This window comes from Lissotriton vulgaris, chromosome 4_1, assembly GCF_964263255.1.
Source record: "Lissotriton vulgaris chromosome 4_1, aLisVul1.2, whole genome shotgun sequence".
Lineage (NCBI taxonomy): Eukaryota > Metazoa > Chordata > Amphibia > Caudata > Salamandridae > Lissotriton > Lissotriton vulgaris.
The window spans coordinates 1,596,358,854-1,596,384,355 of NC_141691.1; the positions used below are offsets into that span (position 1 = coordinate 1,596,358,854).

The 25,502-nt window shown below is 46.6% G+C and overlaps 1 protein-coding gene across 2 annotated transcripts in view; it reads left to right on the plus strand.

The window, feature by feature from the left end:
• The window catches only part of PREX2 (phosphatidylinositol-3,4,5-trisphosphate dependent Rac exchange factor 2), a 1,248,069-nt gene that overhangs the window by 807,784 nt on the left and 414,783 nt on the right, over window positions 1–25,502 (plus strand). The gene's annotated exons all lie outside the window — the stretch shown is intronic.

Sequence of the window (25,502 nt, forward strand, 5' to 3'; positions counted from 1 at the left end):
TTCTTCGATTCCGCCGACTCTAAGCATGTAGTCCCACAGCCACGGTCGTCTCATCGGAAAGCCAACTCGTAATTTGGATGGCTGTGAAACTTCTCCCTACAGCCCTATGACAACTGCTTTCCCCCAATGCCATCAAGGCGGTCTGCGAATGGCTGTCAGTGATGCTCTGACAGTCTTTCAAATACCAAACTGACAACATTGTGATACGGCGGGCAGTTTGCCTAGTCAGCGGTGGTGAATCAACTCCGAAACGATGGCAGAGGTGGGACCACCGAACTCATAATCAGGCTCTAAATGATTTTAATGTTATTTATTATATTGTAGAATTTATATAGCACTTCTTACCCCTAACAAGCCTGGAAGACACTCCAATTTACAAGGGCATTCAAGGTGCCTTTTTGTAATGCAAGATGGAAAGTGCCTAGCTTGTTAAGCTTGTCTGGGTGTTGAGTGATGAATGTGAGGTTCGCAGACATGCAGTGAGCATTGTGCAGCTAACTGGTAACTTTCCATGAGCTGAAGTGTTGCAAAAAACTGTCAGAGTGAGAGAGAGATAGAGAGAGAGAGAGAGAGAGAAAACTTTGTTCATTCAGACCATAGTCTTTAAATACAATAGGAACACAAGTAATGGTGACAATATAAATTATTTAGCAAATAAGTTACCAATAAAAACACATTGTAAAAAGTGGCATCCACATACAATCATAATTCATTATACGTAGTTTGTAAATTCACCCAAAACTTTTAAAATCTCTGGGAAAAGCCTAAAATAAGTTAAGATCAATGCCCCTCCTTTAATTTCTCCCTTACGAAATCTTTTGTGGATTTCAGATATTTTCCCAAAGAGATTATGATGTCAAGAAATGGCATTTCCGTGAGTAGACAAACCGCTTGGGCACGGAAACTTATTTCGTATTTTAAGAATAAGGGGCATAAAAACAGTTTTCGTATGGCTAAAACCGAAATACAATCAAGCAATATGTGCAAAATGTTGTTTCTTGTTCCTAGCTCATATTTACAAATTCTATCTGAATCATTGCTGCTTTTATTTTTTCTTCCATAAACCAAGGATTAATGCCAATTCGGACCCTTAGAATTTCATGCCTTAACCCTTGGTTAGGCAAAATATCCAAGTACGGGAACCATGCTTCATTTACCCATGAATTCCTTAACCACTGGACTGTTTTTTTCACTCATGTATTCTAGGTCCAACAACCTTGAATGTATCTGCCCTCGGTACCTGAGGGTACTCTTAGTGAAGTCTACATCCAGGGATTGCTGCGAAAGTCTCATCTTAAGGCGCACAGCTATTTTCTGGAGATTCCTTCTTACATCCTTTGCCCATTTTAATCTACTAGATTGAATCTCCACTCTGCACCATTGTGAGACCTTCTGCACTCCACCTGGGTCCTGGTGTTTCCAGAATCCTAACAAGGACATTTAGGTCTGAACACTCCATGCTATTAAACCTAACTTCATTCTGATAGCCTGGATCATTGTGGAACTCGGTAATGGCAATTACATTTTTAAGATGTTCCCTTCTTCTGTGTCCCACCTGATTTACCACTCAGGTAAAGTACTTCTGCCCCATAAAGTACCTGCAGGGGGATCATTGCTTCAAATGTATTTGGCAGGGGTCTGTGTGACATGTCACCATATTCTTTATTGAATTTTTTCAGCCCGCAAACTGATGAGAAGGCTTTCGCTTTTTGGGCCTCCAAGTGGGTATACCATTTTAGTGTACTGTCAAATCAGAGACCCAAGTATCTATATTCCTTAACTATCTCCAGTTTATCTTGTCCTAAGAACCAACTAAAATTCTTAACTCTTTTCCCAAAACATAACACCTTTGTTTTTTCCATATTTACAGTTAAAAACTTTCTATCACAGTAGTTCTTAAAAACATTTAATTTCCTTTGTTGTCCTAGTTCCGTTTGATCAAGGATCACAAGATCATCTGCGTATAGAAGATAGGTCACTTTATTTACACTCATTCTGGGGCTAGCACTTATTTCCACTTCTAATACTGCAGGGAGATCCGCTAAGAAAATTTGCAAATAACAAGGGGGCCAAGACGCACCCCTGTCTAGGGCCATTCCCTACAGTTATTTTACGAGTCAGTGACCCTTGCATATCTCTAATTACCTGTACCAAATTTCCTCTTTGTAACTCTTTTAGAATCATTAATATACCTTCCGGGATTCCATACTTTATCAGGTCTTCCCAAAGGCAATTACGATCCACATTATCGAAGGCTGCCCGAAAGTTGACAAATCAGCAATACAGCTTCCCATTTTGCTCTATCGACTTCCGGGCCAATGCCCATAGGGCAAAACAATGGTCTATAGTGGACTGTTCTTCTTTGAAGCCCACCTGGTCAACTGGTACAATTGAGCCCTGCTCTACCCAATCTTTTAACTTACCTAATATTATTTTAGCAAAGATCTTTTCGTCAATGTCTAGTAAGTTGATTCATCTATCATTCTTCGGGGCATAGACATATCCTTTCTTGTGTATCGGCCTTATTATGGCTCCCTTCCAATTTTTTGGTATCGTCCCAGATTCTAAGATTACTAAGAACAAAAGCGAGAAGAATTCTGCCCACCAGGACAACTTTAATTTTATTATCAAGGCTGCTAAGTTATCCGGACCTGCTGTTTTTGTTAACTTCAAGATCTTTATTGTGTTAATCACTTTTACTACTGAAAAGTCTGGTTTTAGGTCTTCTACTAGGCCACTCCAGTCCCGTAAATCCTCCTCTTCAATTTCTCTCCCCGGGGTATACAGTTCCAGCAGATATTCCTTGTCAGAGTGGATGCAATTGCAAGTGCAAATACCTACAAATTTCTTTATAGGTGTCGCCTGCAGGCAGCGCACATGCGATGTCACTATGGCGACGATATCCTGTGTTAAAAAAAACTGAGGGGGTATTGAGTCACCCATGCGCTCAATTAGTTGGCTAACCTCTGTTCAAGCCAGGTCTTCTATTGATGGGCACCACCTTATTTAGTATATATCACTTGCCGCCTTTTTTTTATTTTTTATTGCATATGTTCATTTGCATTCCTAAACAAGGTAAGTAGACTTTTGGAGGAAAATGTAAAAATGTGTACTACCCTTTAATCTAACGGTCACAGGAGGACACCATAGTAAGACAGACACAGCCCATAAACGTTATTAGGAGACAAAGCAAAAGGCTTCAATACTGTAAACTACGAGAAAGAGCAGAATCAAAGCATTGGCAAAGCCGACCGGTCTCACCTCCACAACGGCTACTCGCTTTGTCAATATTTTTTTTAGAAATGCTGTGCAACAGTGTGGCTGCTGTGCATCATGGCTAAAAGTAAAGAAAAAAAGGTTATGATGCTGCCAGCACTAACCATGTCATGGAGCTTTTTTTGTTTTCTTTAGTCATGGTGCACAGAAATCTCACTGCTGTACAACATGGCTAAAACACATTGACAAAGCCAATATCTCTCACTTAGGCAAGACCTATTGACTTTGCCAGTGATTATTTATTTTTTAAATAGGAGTTGGCTGTTTCATAACGATTACGTGCATGGTAAGAACCAGTTATTTCTGTTATAGTGTGAATTCCACCTTCGCAAGACAGGTGGAATGAAGAGATGTTTAGGGGATGAGGCAAATTAGAGCATAGTGATCTAGATTGGCAACATATATGGAGTTTATTTTGAAGGAAAGGGGTCCAAAGTCCTGGATGGTTCAAGGTACAAAGCAAATTTCTTTAAACATAATACGTTTCACCCCAAGATTATCGGTGCGCTGGTGAGATGTAATACTTGATGTGGAGATTAAGAGTTGTGTGACAACATTCTGAATTATATGTAGTATACAATTCAACTCGAAAGGGGCTCTAAGGTATATAGCATTTCGTAATTTAAACAGGACAGTACTAGGTTACTTGTGGTTTATACCCTTGGAGGGAACATTTGCAGTGATATTGACTTATGTATCATCAGTCTTTGGTAATTTGACTAATTTGTACTTCAGAAGAGAGATTAGAAACCATAATCTGCCCCTAATTTCTCACTTTATTCCATGGGGTTTGAGGTGGATCAAGGTATTTTGACCAGATGATTTACTGATGGTACCTGGCTAATTTTTGGCATGCTAGTACCATTGTTTGTGATGTGTTTAACTCAAGGTGGTTGGTGACCACCAAATGCTCAGCTGCTTGGCGCCATTGGCCTGTGGCGCAGGAATCAAGCTCCACTGTATTTACACTGATGTGCTTTTCGTTAGTTGAGATGTAGCAGTTGAGATTGAAAGGTGAGATGAGGTTTGGAAAATGGCTATGGTACACTTTAAAGAAAAGTAGTATGATGCTGTGAAGGAGCCAAGGAGAAAGAACCGTGGAATGAAATGATGAGGGATCTGATAAAAAAAGAAAAAGATAATCCACCACTTCTCAGATGTACCCTGTACCCCATAACTTAAAATTCTCTTGGAATTTAGGGTGATGGACAGCATTAAAGGCAGGGGAGAGAGCTCAAAAAGTGATCAACTTCATCTCAAGGGTGAAATGAAAATAGAGCCTCATGCCCTTGTGAGATCCAGACTTGATTTTAACAATTGTAGTTTAGCAGGAGTCCCTCAAGCACACCTAGTCTCACTTATGGGGTTACTGCATTTCACAGCTATGCTAGTGGGCCACCTGATAACATTTACCTGAATGTCTCCCATATTATCTGAATACAGTGACTACCACTGATGCAAGAATAGCTTTCAAGCTCTACTTCTTTGCTTATAAGGCAATACATTCAAACATTCCCTACTGCCTTGCTGTTCTTCACCCTATATCGGGAAGACCAAGATACCTTCACAACTACAAAACCCTAAGAACTGAAGTCTCTGACTTCAAAAATGCCATTCAGACAGAATTTCAACAAAGTCACAAAAAAACATCTGAAATGTACCTTTTCCATCTTTTCTTAGATTATTACTGCTTCTGTTAGTGTAAACTTGCTCTTGTTCTACTCCTTCTCCTATTCTTCATACCCCTGCCTTCCTTATGGCATTATCCCTGCTTTCCTGTCATCCTCTGTTTATCTTCATAAATCACGATATGGGTTTGGGTTCTGTGTTTCATGTAAATCACCTAAATATATTTGGCTACTAGTGTGCTATGCAATTATGTTAACTACATTTGTAAGACTCCTATTTGTGTCAGTGGTAGTCCTGCTATAGTACCTTTTGCAATAGGGGAGCTTCTATGCCACTACCAGTGAGGATTCTGGAATGGGTAGTGATAAGATTGACAGAAGAAATATAGATGACATCTTGCCCTGGTTTCCAAAGACACATAACATGCACAGTGTTTGGTATTAAACAATGATTGGTTATCTAGTTTACAGTGTCTAAAAATCAGTATCTGAAAGAGACACGTTAGTGATAGATTCCTTACCTTAGAATATCCCCAGGCGTCAGACTGGATCCGGAAAATTTTGCGTAGCAGTACCCTTGCGCGTCGGTAGGCGTCGTCTGCGGCTCCGCGTCCGTCGTCGGCGTCGTGGGCGCCGTGATGACGTCGTCGGAGTATATAGACGCCGCCTCCGCGTGCTGACGTCAGTTCTTCTTTTTTCCGCGCCAGCCAGCGCAGATCTGGAAAAAGCAGTTCCCTGGTCATTTTTTGACTAACTTTTTGGATCTTTTTGATCTCTTTCGAAGTCTTCACGACTCCGACGGTGCCGTTAGGGATGCCCGGCTTCAAGCACTGCGGCGGTTGCGAGCGACTCATGTCGGTTACGGATCCGCACCGACTGTGCCTGACGTGTTTGGGCGTCGACCATGACGACGAGGCCTGCTCCGACTGTCGGGCCCTCTCGAGGAAGGCCAGGCGGGAGCGGTCCCGCAGGCGACTCGAGATCCGCCAGTCGGCCCCGCGCCGAGTGAGGTCCCGGTCCCGGTCCCACGGGAGGTCGAGGGACAGGTCGCGGGGGCGGAGCCGTCACAGCTCCGGGAGTCGGCGCCACTCCTCCGGGTCCAAGTCGTCAGGTAAGAAGCATAAGAAGTCGAAGAGACGTCATCGCTCTTCCGACCCCCCCCCGACGCTCGCGCGATGCGGCCGGGGGTTCGGGTGACACCGCCCACGCGGCTCCTCAGGAGTCGCGGGCGCCGCGTTCGGCTCCATACCCCCCGGTCCCTGGGCTGAACGCGACGCCGGGGGAGATAGAGCGCTTCCTCATGGCCATGAGGTCCCTTTCTTCCCCGACGGGTTCCGCGGCGCCTTCGGGCCCAGTGAACCCGTCTGGGGGCCCTAGTGGGTCGGGTTCAACCCCGACGCCGTCGGGTGCTTCGGCCTCGACGCCGCCGACGTCTCCGACGCCGGCGCCGCAGGGCTCTGCGATCCCGACGCCGCCGCTGCCCTCGGGCTCGGCGCCGCAGGGTTCGGCGGTCCCGGCGTCGTCGGTGCCTTCGGGTCCGATGCCGCAGGGCGCCGTTCGGCCCTCGTCGGGCGATGGAGCGTCCCCGGTGGACCTTACGACCCCCCCGGGGTCGGTCCGTGTGGTGTCCCCGCCGGCGTCGGGCCCGGCCGACGCCGTCCCCAATTCCTCCTCTGTATGGGTTCCGGCGTCGGGACGGGGCCTGTCGGCGCCGATCTCGACGCCGGTCGGGGATTTCCATCCCTATGACCCATCCTCATTCACTTACGACCCTGAGTCTCAGGAGATGGGGGAAGTGGAGGATTGGGAGGGGTCTGAGGACCCTCTGACAAGGGAATGTCAGTCTAACATGGACTGGACAGGAGACCTTGGGGAGGCCAGTGGCCTGGACACCTCTCCAGACACTGGATTCGTCTCTCCTCCTTCCGTGGCTTCGGAGGAGGGCGCTACATATAGTGTGGTGTTGATGAGGGCTGCTAAGGCCTTGGGCCTTGAGCTCCCCGTCGCGGCCGTGAGGACTAATCTCCTCACTGAGGTCCTTAAGCCGCAGTCATGCTCCATGGAGCCAATGCTGTCGTTTAATGAGGCCTTGTCGGACGTTCTGTTGGGCACTTGGTCCAGGCCCGCTACAGGTTCGCCTGTAGATAGGAACGTGGCCAGACGCCACCGCCCGGCTCCGGGCGACCCATGTTTCCTGTCCACCCACCCCACCCCCGAGAGTCTGGTCATCCAGGCCTCTAACTCCCAGACCGCCTTCCCGTCAGCACCCCCTGATCGGGAATCCAAGAGGTACGAGGCCTTTGGCAAAAAAGTCTTCTCGTCCCTTAGCTGTGGACTGCGGTCTTCCAACACCGCATGCCTCTTGGGCCGTTACACCCATTCTATATGGGAAACGGTGGCGGAATTGCTGCCAGAGTGCCCGTTGGAGGTACGGGCCAAACTCGGCCAAGCCCTTGTGGAGGGTCGGGACGCAGCGAAATATTCGATCAGGTGCGGACTGGACACCACTGACTCGCTGGGCAGAGCGATGGCTACGACGGTGGCGATTCGACGCCACGCCTGGCTTAGGTCCGCCAACTTCTCGGCTGATGTCCAGAATACTCTCATGGACATGCCGTTCGATGGCCGTCGCCTCTTTGGCGACAAGGCAGACCACGCGCTCGAGCGCTTTAAGGACTCCAGGGCTACGGCCAAGTCCTTGGGCCTCTCGGCCCCGCGCCAGCAAGTGGCTGCTTTTCGCTCCTTTCGTGGCCACGGAAGGGGCGTCCCCACACGTGCCGCCAGCCACTCGCCGCAAACTGTCGTCCAGCGCGGCGGCGGCCGTGGAAACCGCCGTGGAGGCGGTAGGGGAGGCAAGCGGAGCCAGTCCACACCTGCCCCCGCAGCATCCGCCTCTAAACCCTCCTAGTCCGTGCTTTCCGGCCCAGGTGATGCCAGTGGGAGGCAGGGTTCGCCATCACCACTCTCACTGGCGCACAGTCACTTCGGACAGGTGGGTGCTGCAGATCGTCCGAAGGGGCTACTCCCTCCCCTTCGAGACGACCCCTCCAGCCATGCCACCGCAACACCACCGCGTGTCGGGGGATCACTTGCGGCTCCTGCGGGAGGAAGTTTCGGCCCTCTTGGCCAAGGGGGCCATCGAGCGCGTTCCTGGGCCAGAAGTAGGACGTGGTTGCTACTCCCACTACTTTCTGGTACCCAAGAAGGGCAAAGGGGGCCTACGCCCTATCTTGGACCTGAGGAACGTCAACGGCTTCCTCCGGAAGGAGCGGTTCAAAATGCTGACACTGGCTCAGGTCTTGGCTGCCCTAGACCCAGGAGACTGGATGGTAGCGTTGGACTTGCAGGATGCGTATTTCCACATCCCCGTCCTGCCGGCCCACCGGCGTTACCTGCGGTTCACGGTAGGCCTCGAGCACTTTCAGTTTACCGTGCTCCCCTTCGGCCTTACCAGCGCCCCACGGGTGTTCACGAAGGTGATGGCGGTGGTCGCAGCTCACCTGCGCAGGTTAGGGGTTTCAGTCTTCCCCTACCTAGACGACTGGTTGTTGAAGGCGGGCTCGCCCCAGGCAGTCGTCAACCACCTCCAGACTACGGCGGATCTCCTGCACAGGCTGGGATTTTCCATCAATGTGCCGAAGTCGCACCTGTGCCCCTCTCAGAAGCTCCTTTTCATCGGAGCGGTTCTCGACTCGGCGCAGTTTCGGGTTTACCCGCCCGAACAGCGAGTCCGGGATATACAGGCCCTGATCCCGGTCTTCGGGCCGTTATCCCGGGTTTCGGTCAGGTTGACGCTGAGGCTTCTGGGACTGATGGCCTCCTGCATCCTTCTGGTGCATCACGCACGGTGGCGGATGCGGGCTCTGCAGTGGGACCTGAAGTTTCAGTGGGCCCAGCACCGGGGCAACCTTTCCGACCACGTCCTGATCTCGGAGGGCACTGCGAGACAGCTGCAGTGGTGGCTCACGGACCGCGATTGGGTCAACGGCAGATCCCTCTCCCTTCCCCAACCGGAGCACGTAGTTGTGACGGACGCGTCCCTCCAGGGCTGGGGTGGCCACTTGGGAGAGGCGGAGATCAGAGGACTCTGGTCTCCGGCGGAGTCCCGGCTCCATATCAATCTGTTGGAGCTGCGGGCGATTCGTCTGGCACTGAAAGCATTCCTCCCGTCTGTCCGAGGGAGTGCAGTGCAGGTGTTCACGGACAACACCACCGCCATGTGGTACTGCAACAAACAGGGCGGTGTGGGGTCGTGGACCCTCTGCCAGGAGGCTCTGCGCCTCTGGCAGTGGCTGGAACATCAGGGCGTGACTCTGGTGGTTCAACACCTGGCAGGTTCTCTGAACGCCAGGGCGGACGAACTCAGCCGTCGGTGCTCGATGGATCACGAATGGCGTCTGCACTCGGACGTGGCGCAAGGCCTCTTTCTGCGTTGGGGAGAGCCTTGGTTAGATCTATTCGCCACCGAAGAGACCGCGCAATGTCATCAGTTCTGCGCGTTGGAATTTCCAAGGCGGCACTCGCTCGGAGACGCTTTTCGTCGCGAGTGGAGCTGCGGTCTGTTGTACGCCTTTCCGCCTATACCTCTTCTGCCCAGAGTGCTGAAGAAGATCAAGCGCGACCGGGCACAAGTCATCCTTGTGGCTCCGGACTGGGCTCGAAGGTACTGGTATCCCGAGCTACTCAGTATGTCAGTCGATCCCCCGGTTCGTCTGCCTCTTCAGGAGGACCTTCTGTCGCAGCAGCAGGGGACGGTCCTCCACCCGAACCTGTCCAGTCTCCACCTCCATGCATGGAGATTGAGCGGCGGCAGTTGAGGCCATTTGACTTGCCTCCTGAAGTTTGCAACATCATTCTGGCAGCCAGGCGTCCCTCCACAAAAACGGTATACGCCTGCAGGTGGAACAGATTTGTGGCATGGTGCACAGCAAAGGCTGTGGATCCTCTCAATGCCCCTCTCTCTGAGATTCTTCTCTTCCTTCTTTCTCTCGCCCAGCAGGGCTCTGCTCTGGGCACTGTCAAGGGCTATCTTTCGGCTCTTTCAGCCTTTCTGAGGCTGCCTGACCAACCCTCTTTGTTCAAGTCCCCTATCGTGAATCGATTCCTGAAGGGCATCACTCATACTTTTCCTCCTGTTCCCTTCGTGATGCCTCAGTGGGACTTGAACCTGGTTCTGACATTTCTGATGTGCGCTCCCTTTGAGCCTCTTCACAACTGTCCACTTCGCCTTCTTTCTTTAAAGACTGCCTTCCTGGTAGCCATCACCTCTGCCAGGAGAGTGAGTGAGCTCCAGGCTCTCTCTTGTAAGCCTCCTTTCCTTTCAGTCCATCCGGACAAGGTTGTTTTGAGGACTAGGCCCTCCTTCTTGCCTAAGGTGGTCACGGCCTTCCACATGGGGCAGTCCATCACATTGCCCACCTTCTTTCCGCCTCCGCACCCCTCGAGAGAGGAGGAGAGGCTCCACCGTCTGGACCCAAAACGTGCGCTCTCATTCTATCTGGATCGCACACGCCAGTTCCGGGTGGATGATCAACTCTTTGTTGGGTACGCGGGCGCTAAGAAAGGGAAAGCGGTGCACAAGAGGACCATTTCTAGATGGATTATCATGTGCATCCAGGCGTGTTACTCCTTGGCAAAGAAGGAACCACCTGTTGGGCTGCGGGCTCATTCCACTCGAGCCACGGCCACTACAACTGCCTTGGGCCGAGGTGTGCCCCTGCAGGACATTTGCCAGGCTGCTACGTGGGCTTCGTTGCACACGTTTGCGAGGCACTACTGCCTGGACAGTCAAGTCCGGAGAGATGGCTACTTCGGCCGTTCCGTTCTCCAGGACTTTCTGGTGTGAATATTGGTTCGCAGACCCACCACCACGGGGATGGTATTGCTGGGGTATCTATTCTAAGGTAAGGAATCTATCACTAACGTGTCTCTTTCAGATGCACAAGTTACTACTTGTGTAACGATATATCTGTAAGAGACATTAGTTAGTGATAGATTCCTTACCGACCCACCCATCCTCCCCGTTCTGCGAACCGATATCTAGGGTTAAGGTCATCCCCTTTCAGGGCCCTAGTTTCTTGGCACCAGTGTCGGTTTTTGTCATGGCTCTGTGCTTCTGGCGCGGAAAAGCTGTGGCTAAGAACTGACGTCAGCACGCGGAGGCGGCGTCTATATACTCCGACGACGTCATCACGGCGCCCACGACGCCGACGACGGACGCGGAGCCGCAGACGACGCCTACCGACGCGCAAGGGTACTGCTACGCAAAATTTTCCGGATCCAGTCTGACGCCTGGGGATATTCTAAGGTAAGGAATCTATCACTAACTAATGTCTCTTACAGATATATCGTTACACAAGTAGTAACTTGTGCATCAAAATCATTATAATTATTTTAAAGAGAATTAAAGTTAGAGCAAACCCTAAAAATGATCCAGATATATTTTTTATCATGCATCGCTCCGCCATTAATTTAATTCACTCCTAATTTGTATAACCATTGTCAGCCTTTTAACTGGAGTCATTTCAGTTCCCCCACATACCTTACTTCGATGCCTGGCCTACCGTCGGAATCCGCTTATTCAGCATGTCCCCTCCGCCATCGACCCATTGCAATGTCCCTCTCTGATGCTAGCATCTCGTGTACCCTAGGCTCCAATGATTTCCTCTGTAGAGCGAAGGGAGCTCTCCTGCTCAGCTGCTCATAAGTTGCTGCTTCTAAACCCTAATAATGGAGAAGTGTATGAAAGGCAAGCAATTGTAACAGCTATTGTTTCCTTCCAAATGCAAGGAGAGACGGCCCTCTGGTTGCAATCACAGCACGCAGATCAGCGATAGGAAGTCTTCCTTCTCTATCTTTTTACGTGTGTAATGAAAAAATAAAGTTCAAAAAATTAAAATGTGATGATCACGCTCACATTTGTTGCACTGCTTGGCTTGCGTTCTAATGCATGCATCTTATCATGCAGTCAGGGATATTTTGAATGTAACTTGCATGTATTTGGGGGGAAAATCCCTGGCCACACACAACAGATCAGTTTAGCTGCTGTACTGTGTTTTTATGATAGGTTTGACATACTTTGCCTGGTAGGGTTGCCAGTGTGGGAGGCATGTTGATGAATAGTACCTAAACTATATCATATTTTATATATGTACTTAATTTAACAGTTTATTAAAGCGCATGCCAGACCCTTGGGTGTCAGAGCGCTTTACAAGATGAATTTACATTACAACAGCAAATTACTGAAAATATACAATATTTACATTGGGGTAAACAAAATGGAAAAAGAGGAAGTTAAGTAATAAATTGGTTATAGGAAAGGGTAATAGATTCCAGTTCAGTTTAAGATTCAGGCACACACTTGTGAAATCTGTTGTTTTTTAATATAAACTTGAAAGTGGCTTCCATCCCGCCTTCTCTCCTTCCTGGCTTTTCAATGGTTCCTGTGCATGCCATTTACTTGCCCTTCATTTCGATCGGCTGTAGCATATTTTCTTGCATTTACTAATGCTGGTCCCTTGTCTGCTTCTCTTATCAGTTTCCCGTAGCCGAAACACTGTTAACATCTGCTTTGGTGGAACTATTTCTTATTAAAGTTTTGCTTCTTTTTGCTTTTACGTCTTGTAGCAGATTAATATAGCACCTATGGAGAGATTTAAGGGGCATATTCACAATGTCAGGTGATAACTATCGCCAAAGTCATTTATCGGCAGAAAAGTTAGCACTGCCTAACCCCGATTATTATCGCAATGATAGTGGGGTATTCTGAAGCCCGTGCTACATGGCAATAATAACAGAGAACAGCGGAGAAAACAGGCGTCAACACCATTGCAATACCTGTGGATCGGCACATCAGTGCCAGAAACCTCCCATCTCAACCCAGGCGACATCGCATTGCCGTGTCAACAGTGGCCCTTTCCCCAACCTCTGTACCACCGCTCTATTGAAAGACCGTACAGCCAACACCTACAAGTGATAGATGAAAATGCATTCACGGGTGAATACTGAGGGGTTGCAGGTTATTAGAAAAAGATTAATATTTCGCTTTTCAGAAACAAACACCTACAGCAGCTGTTTCTGAAACGTGGACTAGTAATGCACCAATAAGCACAGCATTGTTTGTTTACTCCTTCTGGGTCTGCCTTGGCTGGCACTGTGAATTTGGTTGGCAACAGAAGGCAAATATGGAGGGGGGTTGGCGGTGGTGGCGGGGGGAGTTGTGACCCTCATGGGTATCGGAGCTGCATGATCATTGCCTCCATGGCATATGTGGGTCCTCAGGTGTGGCTCTTGGCTGGGCTCCCTTTCATGCTGTGGGTAGTCGCCCTGCTTAGCACCAGCAAAGGCAGGTGTAAAATCCCTTGTGCTACCGCAAGTTATCCCCAGTTTTTGCTTTGCTTCGCAGATCTGGCAGTTCGTTGTGAATGTGGTGTTGTGGTTTTCTCGTGTGTTTTTGCATGGGAACGCCTACTCTGCATCTCTAGTGTTAGTTGGTGATGTCCACCGTCGAGATAAATTTGGGGGCAGTTATCGCAGGAATGCTGGTAGTGTCTGCAGTTTGCACCAGCTTCTGAATGGGGTGTTAAATCTATCTCCACCTTTGCTGTGTTAAGGTGGAGATAAATCGGAGTTAACTCCTTGTGAATATGTCCCTAGGTGATTTGCCCAGAATCACAGGATGTTGTGCCGCCGAGACTCGAACCAGGATCCCCAACTCGCAAGTCAGCAGCTCTGGCCGCTGTGCCACATCTTTTCCACGCCTGTGATACTTGTTTTTGTCCTGCTGTGTGTGCACGTTCATATATATGTACGTTGTTAATTCACCACTGCTCCTCACAATGATGGTATGTATTAGTAAAGGTTATAAAACACATATTCCGTAAAATAGGGCGATAACAGCTGGCACTGCCAATGTCTGTCTGCCTATCTGTGATTTGTTGCACACAGACGTGGCCTCCTTGCTGTGCCCAAAACCATTTTCCTGTCCAGTGCTTGAATAATCTTTACTGGCTGACCCTCTGCGAGCTCAAAGTTAGCTCTGGTGGGCAGAGTGCCTGCCATTCTTTGTAAATAACAGTACACCAAGTACGCTGGTGCACCTAGCGGTAATTAGTTACAGAGTTTTTTTCTTACATCATGGTGAGGTCGGGCGCCCAGCTATGTGTCAGAGGCGGGCATCATGACAGGGGCAGAGAGTTCAGTCGTGCCAGCTTGAAACCTCTGTCTCACACAGTTCACCCAGACGGATGGGTGTGCTGTGAAACGTCAAACTGTTTTGATATCCTGAGAATTTGCTATGATCTTGGAATTCACTTTAAAATTAGAGCTCACTAATTTAGAATTTACACATTGTTATGTTGGTCCTTTCTCACTTTTCTTCACCCTGCCCTGCGCGTGCCCTTTCCAGCGCGTGATAGGTCAGCCTCAGCTGGAATGTTGACAGCTGAGGGCTGTTGTGACAGTTGAGATGAACGGGCGAACTGCATGCTGAGCAGACGTGCCCTTGGTGTGCTGTTGTGACTGAATAAAGTTATTGACGACCAGTTGTGTGAGCGGAGTCGTCTTTACAAAATTGGCGACGAGGTGACAGCACGCCAGCGAACCTACGATAAGCCGGTTTAAAATAAAATGAAATAAGAGAAATATTTGCGAGAAGAAAAACTGATGGAAAAAAAAACGGTACCGGAATGAGAAACGACTAATTGAAAAGAAAAAAAGGTACTGTTTAAAGACTTATCGAAACCATATGAAGTAACTTAAAAATAAAATTTGAGTGAAGAAACCGAGTTAACAGAAATGGAATCTTGGACCACTTAAACGTGCGCATTTTGAAGTTGAATACTTGGTGATAAGGAATTGAATTTAAAGTATACTTGATCAGCGGTGGCATTTGCGCTGTATCGCTGGAGGAGGTCGAATCAAGCATTTCATTGTGCTGAAGGCTCTGGGCGAGACGACTGGTGGCAAGGGTCAGGCGTGGAGGAAACACTCTTTGAGGCATCTGCAGTGTGAGAGGGGAGAGTGCGCTGGGAGAAATACCTCACTTCTGACAGCATCGTGTCAAGAGTAATCTGAGGAGAAACGTTGACACTTCAGCGCACGTGACGTCATCGCGCTAAGGCGCCATCTTGGGAGAGAAAAAGACGAAACCTGCACGCATAATCTAACGTGGATAATGAGCTAAGCAACGGGAAAAAAAAAAGAAGCTGCTTTTGGCATTGTATCCTTTAATGTGAAATATAAAAAAAGGAAAATAATCTTCAAATAATAAGGTAAAGGAAAAAAAAAAAGAGCATGGCAAACAGCAATCTGTACAACCTTCAGCCACCAGAACCATTTTTGAAGGGGGAAGGTACGCCCACAATAAAATGGGAGGAATGGAAAGAACATTTTTGCAACTACATTAGTACTTTTGACAAGGAAGATGAGGCATTAAAACCTGAAGAGAAGAAAAAAATTTTGTTACACAGTTTAGGGGCAGGAGGATTAAAAGTATACAATAACATTGCTAAGAAGGTCCATGAAGGGGCTGACAGGAACGTTTTTGAGGATGTTATAGAGGATTTAGATGCATATTATAAGCCAGTGGTTTGTGTTGCTGTACACAGGTACAAATTTTACAGGAGAAAGCAGAGTAAAGAAGAAAGCATAGATGAGTATGTGGCAGCATTGAAAAATATCGCAATCACATGTAAGTTTGGGGGTTTACACGATGATCTGATTAGGGACCAAATAGTGATGTGTACTGCAAATCAGAATATACAAGATGCCTTGTGGGCCAAAGGCGAAAAACCCTTACAACAAGTTATAGAAATAGTTAAAAAAGCGGAACTCACAGGAAGATGTGCAAAGGAAGTGATCAGTGAGAACAAACAGAACAGAAGAGAAACAGAAGAGACCAGTGTAGTGGCTAGAGTAAGTGCTACAAGGAAAAAATCTAGCAACTTTAAAAGCAAGGAAATTGACAGTACAAGAAAATACAGTAAGGAAAGAACTCAAGGTGAGCTAAAATGTTATCGCTGTAACAGTAACAGGCATTTAGCAAATGACTGGAACTGTCCAGCGAGGAGCACTAAGTGTAGCAAATGCGGACTGGTAGGACACTTCCAGAAAGCATGTAAAAGAAGTGGTAAGATGAAAGTTAAGTATGTGCAGGAAGAAGAGGAGGACGAAGAAGACTCATCAGACGAGTCAGAGTATAACTTTTGTGTATTAAACGTAAATGAAATAACTGGAAAAAGAGAAGACAGGGTAGGTCAAAAGAAGAAACCTGTTTGTGAAATAGCAATAGGAGGAGTGGAACTAAAAATAATCGCTGACTCAGGGTCACCCTACACCATAGTCAACCAGAAGGTGTGGAATGAGAAGTTTAAAAAGGTTCTGGGTAAAAAGTTGGAGGAACCAGACATTACACTAAAAACTTTTACTGGGGAAAAAATTGGACTTCTGGGGTACAGAGAGTTATCTTTCTTATTCAAGGATAGAGAAATGCACAGTAAACTGTATGTGGCAGAAAGGGGTCCATCAGTACTAGGATGGAGAGACCAGGGCAAGCTAGGCATAACCCTAGACCCCAACCGCTCTGAGCCGGTTCTTGTTGTACAACATGAAATAACAAGTGACAAGAACATAATAGAAAAATATCCTGGTGTATTTAGTGGACAAATTGGTAAGCTAAAGGGATTCCAACATAGAATCAAACTAAAGGAGAACGCAATTCCTTGCTTACACAAGGTACGACACATACCAATAACACTTAAGGATGAAGTTCAAAATGAAATCAACAAATTACTAGATGCTGACATTATTGAACCAACTGAATCAGCAGAGTGGGTCGCACCCTTAGTTGTCGCAAAAAGACCGAATGGCAGACTGAGATTGTGCATGGATCTTCGCGATCTTAATAAAAACATCTTAATTGATCAATACCCATTACCAAGGATAGGAGAGATGTTGTCACTCACTAAGGGTATGTGTGTGTTTTCTACCATTGATCTAGCAGCCGCATACCACCAGGTACAATTGCATCCTGATAGTAGACATCTCACCACCTTTATATCACCCTTTGGATGTTTCAGATTTAAAAGAGTTCCTTTTGGCATAGCATCAGCTGCAGCTTTGTTCCAAAGGCTTATGCAAGAAATATTTAAAGGCGTCAAGAACATTCTCGTCTTCCAAGATGACATTTTGGTAATGGGAAAAAATCAGGAAGATCATGATAACAGACTCCACCAAGTACTCAAAAAATTAGAAAAGTGCGGCATGACCGCGGAGTACAAGAAGTGCAAATTCAACAGAAGTAGCGTAAACTATTTGGGACATGAAATTACGCATGAAGGAATTAAGCCAAAGAAGGAACTAATCAAGGCAATAAGTGACGCACCAATGCCAACTAACAAAGATGAGATAAGAGCATTCTTGGGACTCGTTGAGTACTATTCCAAGTTCGTAAAGGATTTCTCAACCAAAACCTACCAAATTAGGTCACTACTAAAGAACAAGAACAAATTTGAATGGACAACAGAATGCGAGGAATGTTTCAAGCAGTTAAAAAAAGAAATATGCGCAGCACCACCACTGCAAGGATTTGACAGAGATTTGGAGTGCATCATCACCACGGACGCAAGTGGAAGAGGAATTGGTGCAGTACTTACCCAAATGGAGATGACAGGAAAGGAAGTGACCATCGCATTCGCCTCACGTTCATTGACGGAAACGGAAGAGAGGTACTCTGTCATAGAGCGTGAGGCGCTAGCCTGTGTGTGGGGTATGGAGCACTTTCGTCAGTACATTTGGGGCAAGAAAATCATACTACGATGTGACCATAAACCTCTAACCAAAGTGTTAACGGTAAAAGGGTTGTACACAGCGTCACCCAGACTAGCTCGCCTTTCTATACGGCTTTTAGATTATAACTATGAGGTACAGTACTTGCCAGGTACAAAAAATGTGGTGGCAGACTTTTTGAGCAGGCTACCGTTAAAAAACAAAGAAAGAGTTGAGCAGGAAGAAGAGTTGTGCGTGGCAAGCGTATGTGAGGAATTTCCTACCATCGGTAAAGAGGAGTGGATTCTGAGTAGCAAAGAAGACAAAACCCTAAGGAAAGTACATGAACACATTATCAAGGGATGGCCAAAGAAGAAATGTTTGGAGGAGGAATTGAGAGCATTTTGGGAACTGAGAAACGAACTTACAACAGAAGACGAACTCATTTTCAGACAGGGGAAAATGATTCCACCAGAAAGCCTAAGGAAAAGAGTAATGGACATATGTCATGAAGGGCATTTAGGAGTAAACAAAACAAAACAGAGGATTAAAAGTTGGTATTGGTGGCCTGGGTGTGACACGGAGATAGAGAGAATGGTAAGACACTGTGTGACTTGCGAAAATGCTGACAAAACCCAGTCTACACTCAGACCAATGCTAAAACCTATAACGTGCCCCAACATGCCTTGGGAAAAGATTGGTGTGGACATAACTGGTCCAATAAAATGGCAAGGTGAACCGATGTATATAATTGTTATGGTGGACCATCTATCCAAATGGCCTGAAATTAAAGTATGCAAAAAAGTGGACACGAGTGACATAATAACATTCATGGATGACGTGTTCACCAGGGAAGGTATACCAAAAACCATCATTAGTGACAATGGCAGCCAATTTACCTCGGAGGCTTTCAAAAAGTTCATAGACAGGAATGGCATCAAACACAAAACAACATCAATATATCACCCTGCTGGAAATGGTGCCGTGGAAAGGTTCAATCGAGTAATAAAAGGAACCATTCAACTTGCCAACAAAAGTGGAAAATGTTGGAGAAAAGAAGTGAAAGAGATGATATGGGGGTACAGGATTACTCCAGGTGAAAAAACTTTAGCAAGTCCATTCGAAGTTATGAGAGGTAGAACACCCATGTCAAAAGACAATATTGGATGGCTTAAACAAGCGAGATCATCTAAATGGTCAGTGGAAACCATCAGGGAAAGAATAAAGAATGCACAAACTGTTCTCAAGGAGAAGCATGACAAGAGCAAGCACTGCAAGGAAGTGTGCATAAACGTTGGAGACAAGGTGAGGATAAAAAGAAGTGGACACATAGTAAAAGGGGAAGACAGATATTCCTCACCACTAGAGGTGGTAGAAGTATTTTGTAACTCAGCATTACTCAGTGATGGGAAAGTATGGCACGCTTCAAGGATGGCAATGTGTCACAATACAGAAGATAAGGAACATAAGGGAAAGAAAAGTAGAGCCAAACTAAACGGACACCATCTGGATAGTTCAGATGAAGAGGAGAATGCAGAGGACAACAACCTTGGTGCACCTGAAGGTCGTACAAGCACCACGACTCGGATAACCCAGAAAGGAATAGAATCGGTCGGAATGGATAGGACATACAACTCCGATGACTCTGTGGAACCACAGGACAGTGCAACTACAGGAAGCTCCGACTCGGAATATGAAACCAGCGATGAAGGAGAATTAGGGTGTCAGGCCAACTCAATGGGAACAAGTGACATTATAAATGCTGAACACATATCCACAAAATATAAGGGTAGTAGGCATACAGAAGACGTTGGCGAAGCTAGTGAGAACACCAGCAGTTTTGGCCGAGTTCTATTCAAACCTAACAAATATAAAGATTTCGTGTGTGACTGACAATTACGAAATGTTACTGTTGCGGGGGAGGAAATTTCTGCGTTTAACCTTCTTTTGCTTTCTAGGGAAAGAGATGTGTTATGTTGGTCCTTTCTCACTTTTCTTCACCCTGCCCTGCGCGTGCCCTTTCCAGCGCGTGATAGGTCAGCCTCAGCTGGAATGTTGACAGCTGAGGGCTGTTGTGACAGTTGAGATGAACGGGCGAACTGCATGCTGAGCAGACGTGCCCTTGGTGTGCTGTTGTGACTGAATAAAGTTATTGACGACCAGTTGTGTGAGCGGAGTCGTCTTTACACACATATGCTTTTATGTGACTTTACGCAAGGGGGAATTCTGAGAGATCGCGCTGTGCAGAAATGTTCAGGTTAAGGAAACGTCTGAAATATGATGCTCGTGAAATGATGGGTTGAGTGGCATGGTTAATGCCTATGGGCCCTTTTTGTATCACAAATAATAACTGCTTTCTACATAGCATTTTATATGGCATTTTTGTAATTTCTAAACACTAAAAACAATTTGTGCTATCATTGCCCAATGTGATGGCACTCCAGACACTATCCTCAGAGGATAAAAGGCTGAGTTGATGATGCCAGAAATTGAATTCATGACCATAGGCATCATACCAGGGGCCGTATTACGGATTGGCATTGTTAGCGCCTGGCACACCTTTGAAAAGGTGCGCCGGGCGCAAACAATGCCATTTTGTGGCATTATGGTGAATGTGCTGCCCCCAGGCCAGCTACAAACTTGCACTGCCCTGGGGGCAGCGCATTCATGTGAAAACACAGAGCAGGGGGCACCCGCCTGCACTTTCAAAGGGGTTTAGAGATGCCCTTGCAGGCGGGTGCAGTCAGTGACTGCACCCGCCTGCAAAGGGATGTCCTTTAACACCTGCAGAGGGCTGCTGTTAGGGGGCGCACTAACAGTGTGCCACCTTTTAAATGGCGCACTGTCAGTGCGCCTCCTGAGGGCTTCTTTGACTCTGCGCCTGCGTCTGTAATATGTCACGGTGCAGAGTCAAAGGAATCTCTTCATTTGCATAGGGCACGCCCCTATGCAAAAGAAGGAACACCCTCTGAAGGTAGCGCTGGTGCATTAAGTGTGCCAGATCTATCAGTATTATAGAAGGGGACGCACAAGCATCTGCGTTCCCTTCTATAATGCCAAAGTGCCAAGGGAGAGTACAAACGCCCGTTGCGCCTCCGCGGCACCTTATATAATAAGGTCCCAGATGTCAGCAAGGAACACTTGAGTTTATTTTATGTTTTTAGGTGGCTGCTAAAATCTTTTCCTACATTTTTGTCTGGAAAACAAAATGCAAATTAGAGTATTTTTGTCATTTTCCTGAAATTTTTAAACAGTTTTCAAAATGATGCTGAATTTTTCTATGCAATGCAAATGAAGCTGCTGTCCCTCAACCTTAATTAATGGCACAGGCATCATTTTGTCAAGCCAGACTTAATGGTTTTGTTAATGTAGTAATGGCCGTTTGAACGAGCATTGGCAAAAACGATAGGTTTTGCCTATGAAAATTTTATTGAATTTGTTAATATTTTTTTTACATATTGTAGAGCAGTTAACTGCTGTGCAATATAATTTAAAGTTTTTAAAAAATCCATTACATGGGCAATAAGCGAAACCTAATGGCTTTGGCAATGTTTCTTTATTGAGTCCAGGCTACTGAAGAGACATGGGTATGTCTGGTTTGTCAAACAGGGTTTTCAAGCCTCCCTGTCTGAAAAGTTTAGAACTGTATAATGTTCTCTCAGAAATAAGTCCAGCCAATGGTGTAGTGAGTCCCCACTTTAGGAGCTTCAATGGGGGCTGCAGTAGGCCAATAGACCGGTGATTTCAGTCCTACCAAAATGTTAATTATATTTGTATGGATCTTTCTGTCTTCAGGCAGGTCTAGATATATAATGCTCATAAATAACACTAAGGGGCCGATTCCGATTCCATGTTCGGAGCCCTTCCGACCGCATCGGAATGTGCTGGCCGTATTCCTTTCCGACCGAGCCATCCTGATGGGCTCGGTCGGAATGGAATCTGACACGGATTTCCGGATGGCTCCGAGCCCGTCTGCCATCCGGAAATCCTTCAGTTCTCCCCCGGTCGCCTCTTTACGACCGAGGGAGTACGATGGCAGTTTTTCACTGCCTTTTCCTGCCGGTGTTTCCGACATGAAAAGGCAGTTGGAAACTGTCACTGGGGGCCCCCAGCAGGGACCCCATGGGTGCGAGACCGCCAAATGGCAGCCTGGGGGCACCTATGGTGCCCCTCTGTTGATCCCTGCACCCGGTAGCCGGCACCTTGGGGTGCCGGCCACAGGGTGCAGGGATGAGCTGCACCCCTGCTTTACACAATGCAGGCATGCATTCCGCTCGGAATGCATGCTTCCATTGTGAAGCATACGAATGCGACCGAACTGGGTTCCATCGCATCGTACTTGCAGGGCCGTAACTGACGACAGCAGGTCGGTCGGTTACGGCTCCTGACGGATGTCGGACGGACATGAGTCCGTCCGACATCGGAATCGGCCTCTATGAAGGGGGTTTGACATTTACAGCAAAGGACACAAACAAACAATGAAAATAGAGGAAACAGAGTGGTGGACAAATAGAAAATGTGAGTACGAGAGAGAAATGTAAGAACGGAAAAGTAGGAATAGAGACAAAAGATGGGTAGAGAAGAAAGAAATAATTTGACAAGAAAGGAAGGAAACATGAAAGCAAATAAGGAAGATAAAGTGAAAGGAAGGAAGAATGGATGAAAGGGTGGCTGGGCGGAATTGTTAAAAGATGGATGGAAGAGTGAATGAATAAGTGAAAAGATGAATGGGTGGAACAAAAAACAATGGTCGGAAGAGGAAAGGTGAAACGATGGATGGGTGAAAGGATGAAGAGATGGATACATGTATATATTAATGGGTAAAAAGATGCCTGGACATATTAATGGGTAAAAAGATGCATGAAGATCACTGGGGATAGATTCTGTTTAGGTAATCAGAGGCAGGAAGGGACATGGGATGTCCCTTCGCGCCGGAAATGGCTATAATGTACATGGCCTTATATGAAGACACCTGGATTTATAATAACAATCCATATGAAGGACATATAAAAGTTTGGCGACGTTATATAGACGACGTTTTTATGCTGTGGCGAGGTGACGAAACATCATTGAAGGATTTTGCAGTCTGGCTCAACGACCGAAACCCCAACATCCAGTTCACTTTGACATTTGACAAATCACAAATAAATTTCTTGGATTTAATGGTCAAACATGAGGAGGGCAACATATATACCACTCTATATACCAAAGAGACGGACCGCAACACTTTTTTACATTTCTCGAGTTTTCACCAACGAAATCTCCGTGAAAACCTACCATTCAGCCAATTCATGAGATTGCGCAGAAATTGCACAAAGAAAAATGACTACTTCCATCATGCTCAAGAGTTGATATGTAAACTGATCGAGAGAGGATATCCTAGGAAACTACTAAAGAGAAGTATGAAGAGAGCCTGGTACATCCCGCGAGATACCCTCTTGACCCCCAAAGACAAAAATAAGGAAGAAACACCAATGGTTTGTGTGACAACCTTTTCAGGAGCCACTGCAGAAATAAAGAAAATAATCACAAGAAATTGGAACACAGTCCGAAGCTTAAAACCATTTGAAGGTCCACCTATTTTTGCACTCAAAAAAAACGAGAGTGTAAGGAACAAACTGGTTAGAGCTGACACTACACTACCAAGGCAAGAAAGTTCTATTCAGTCACTCTTGCACCTCCCTCCAGTCAAAGGGCACCATAAATGTGGCTACTGTATTTCGTGTAGTAGTACTATAGAAGGAACAGTCTTTTCCTATGGCCTGAAACAAATCAAACACGAGGTATTCACAAATTGTAACACCTGCAACGTAATTTACTGTGCCATATGCCCGTGCGGGCTTGCGTACGTGGGAAAAACCAGCCAGCCCGTAAAAACGAGAATATCTCAACATCGGTCCAGAATCCGATGTAAAAAGGAAAATGCACCAATGGTCACACACTGCATTGAAAAACAGCATGGACCAGACGACCTGAAATGGACTGTGCTTAAACATGTGAAAGGGAAAAATGTGGCTGATAACTTATCTAAGCAAGAAGCAAAGACAATCATGTACTTAGACACAGTCAACCACGGACTCAATGAACTATCAGAAATATCTAACTGCATTTGATTTACAATACTAAACTAAGGATGTTGCCAGCAGCCTTCGGCGAAACAACAAGCGTCTCTATTGCCTAGCAACTAGCGCAAGTTCCCATGACGGGACTACCCGTCCAATCAGCAGCGCGCTAACACCAAAATCAGTGCGCCAGCCAATGAGAGCCCCGCTCTCACCAGCAAAGAATACGTAAGACTTTTAGCCTACGGAACGCCATGTAAACACTTCTCAGCGGAGGCGTTGAGAGCAGCTACACGCCAACGAGGAGACGCCGGGAATTGAATGACCCCGAACCCGTCCCGCGACGGCAACACTGAGGCGCACTCAAAATACCCTTTCATCCGACACCAGGTATGAGATCGGCTACGTATAGCACACAAGTAGCAACTCGGCGCACCATGTTTTGATAAACTGAAAATAATACGCACAAAGCGCATGCACCGAGTCCCGCGCCGGCCACGCTTAGGCGCAATAACAGATCTCCTGGCATTTCCTAGGCACGAGACACACCGGTCCCCCCAAGCAGAAAAACGTTAACCCAGCGCACCACTTGGGAGACCGGCAATAAGCCACATAGAACGCATGTACCACGCAACAGGCGATAAATGCCGACAAGCCTACAAGACTTCATTGATTCTCTAGAAGCCTTAAATCTATACACTCAATTCCCTCCACAGTAACTAAAGACTGCGGAAACCCAGCCACTCCGGCTAGGGAGAAACCCTGCCTCCTGCTACCCACCAGCACCCAAAGTATGCTGAACTGATTCTTCCACACCCGGGTACGTGATTCCTAAAGACTAAATACCTACACTGTTTTGTAAATACCACTGAATAATTATTGAACTGGTCCTATAAACTAAAATATACCCCGCATAAATCTCTTGTAGGTGTGACACGACGATCCCCTACATCTTTTGCGAGCCCTGATGAAGACCTGCCTTAAAACGCACATCCTGTCAAGAACCCCCCTTCAGGTCGAAACGCGTAGGCTCAATTTGATTGCCAGGAGAAACATTAGCCATATGATCCAATCAAACACTTGGGACATATAGTGAGAGACGTATCTCACTACCAGGCATTTAATAATTTTGAAGATACGATTGCCCCTGGCATGATACAGGATATCTAACGTTCCCCCTGAGGGATAAATTGATAACACTCCCCTGGGACACCAACACAATTTCCCTTAGATTTATGTTAGGACCTTGAAATTTCACCTGTAAATAGGATTCTGCTGTCACATTAACGTAATTTGTTTTTTGTCCATTGTTGAATTTACTTTTTCACTGTTATTTTGCAATTGTTTTGTCTCATGTTTGTGTAAATCATGAATTCATTGTATGCCATAAGGAGATATTCCAAGCTGAGTTGTTCACACCCCGTGTGTACCTGTTTTGAACTCTAAAACAATGTGCTAAGACAAATAGCGTTCATAGTCAATAAACAGGACTTGAACAAAAATAACTTGTGTAATCTATGGTGTCAGAGGCGTTGCATATTTAATAATAAAAAGATGCATGTGCACTTGAAAGAATGAACTGATGGATGGATGGAACCGTAGATGGATGTTGGATGGAATTTGAAGGGATGCACAGATGCATTAAGGGATAGACAGAAGTGTTAAAGGACAGACGGATGGATGGATGGATGGATAGAGGAATGGAAGGGGGATGAAACTTTGAAGGGAATTCTCTTCAGCAAGGTCATTTGTTCCCGCCTTACAAGCTCGA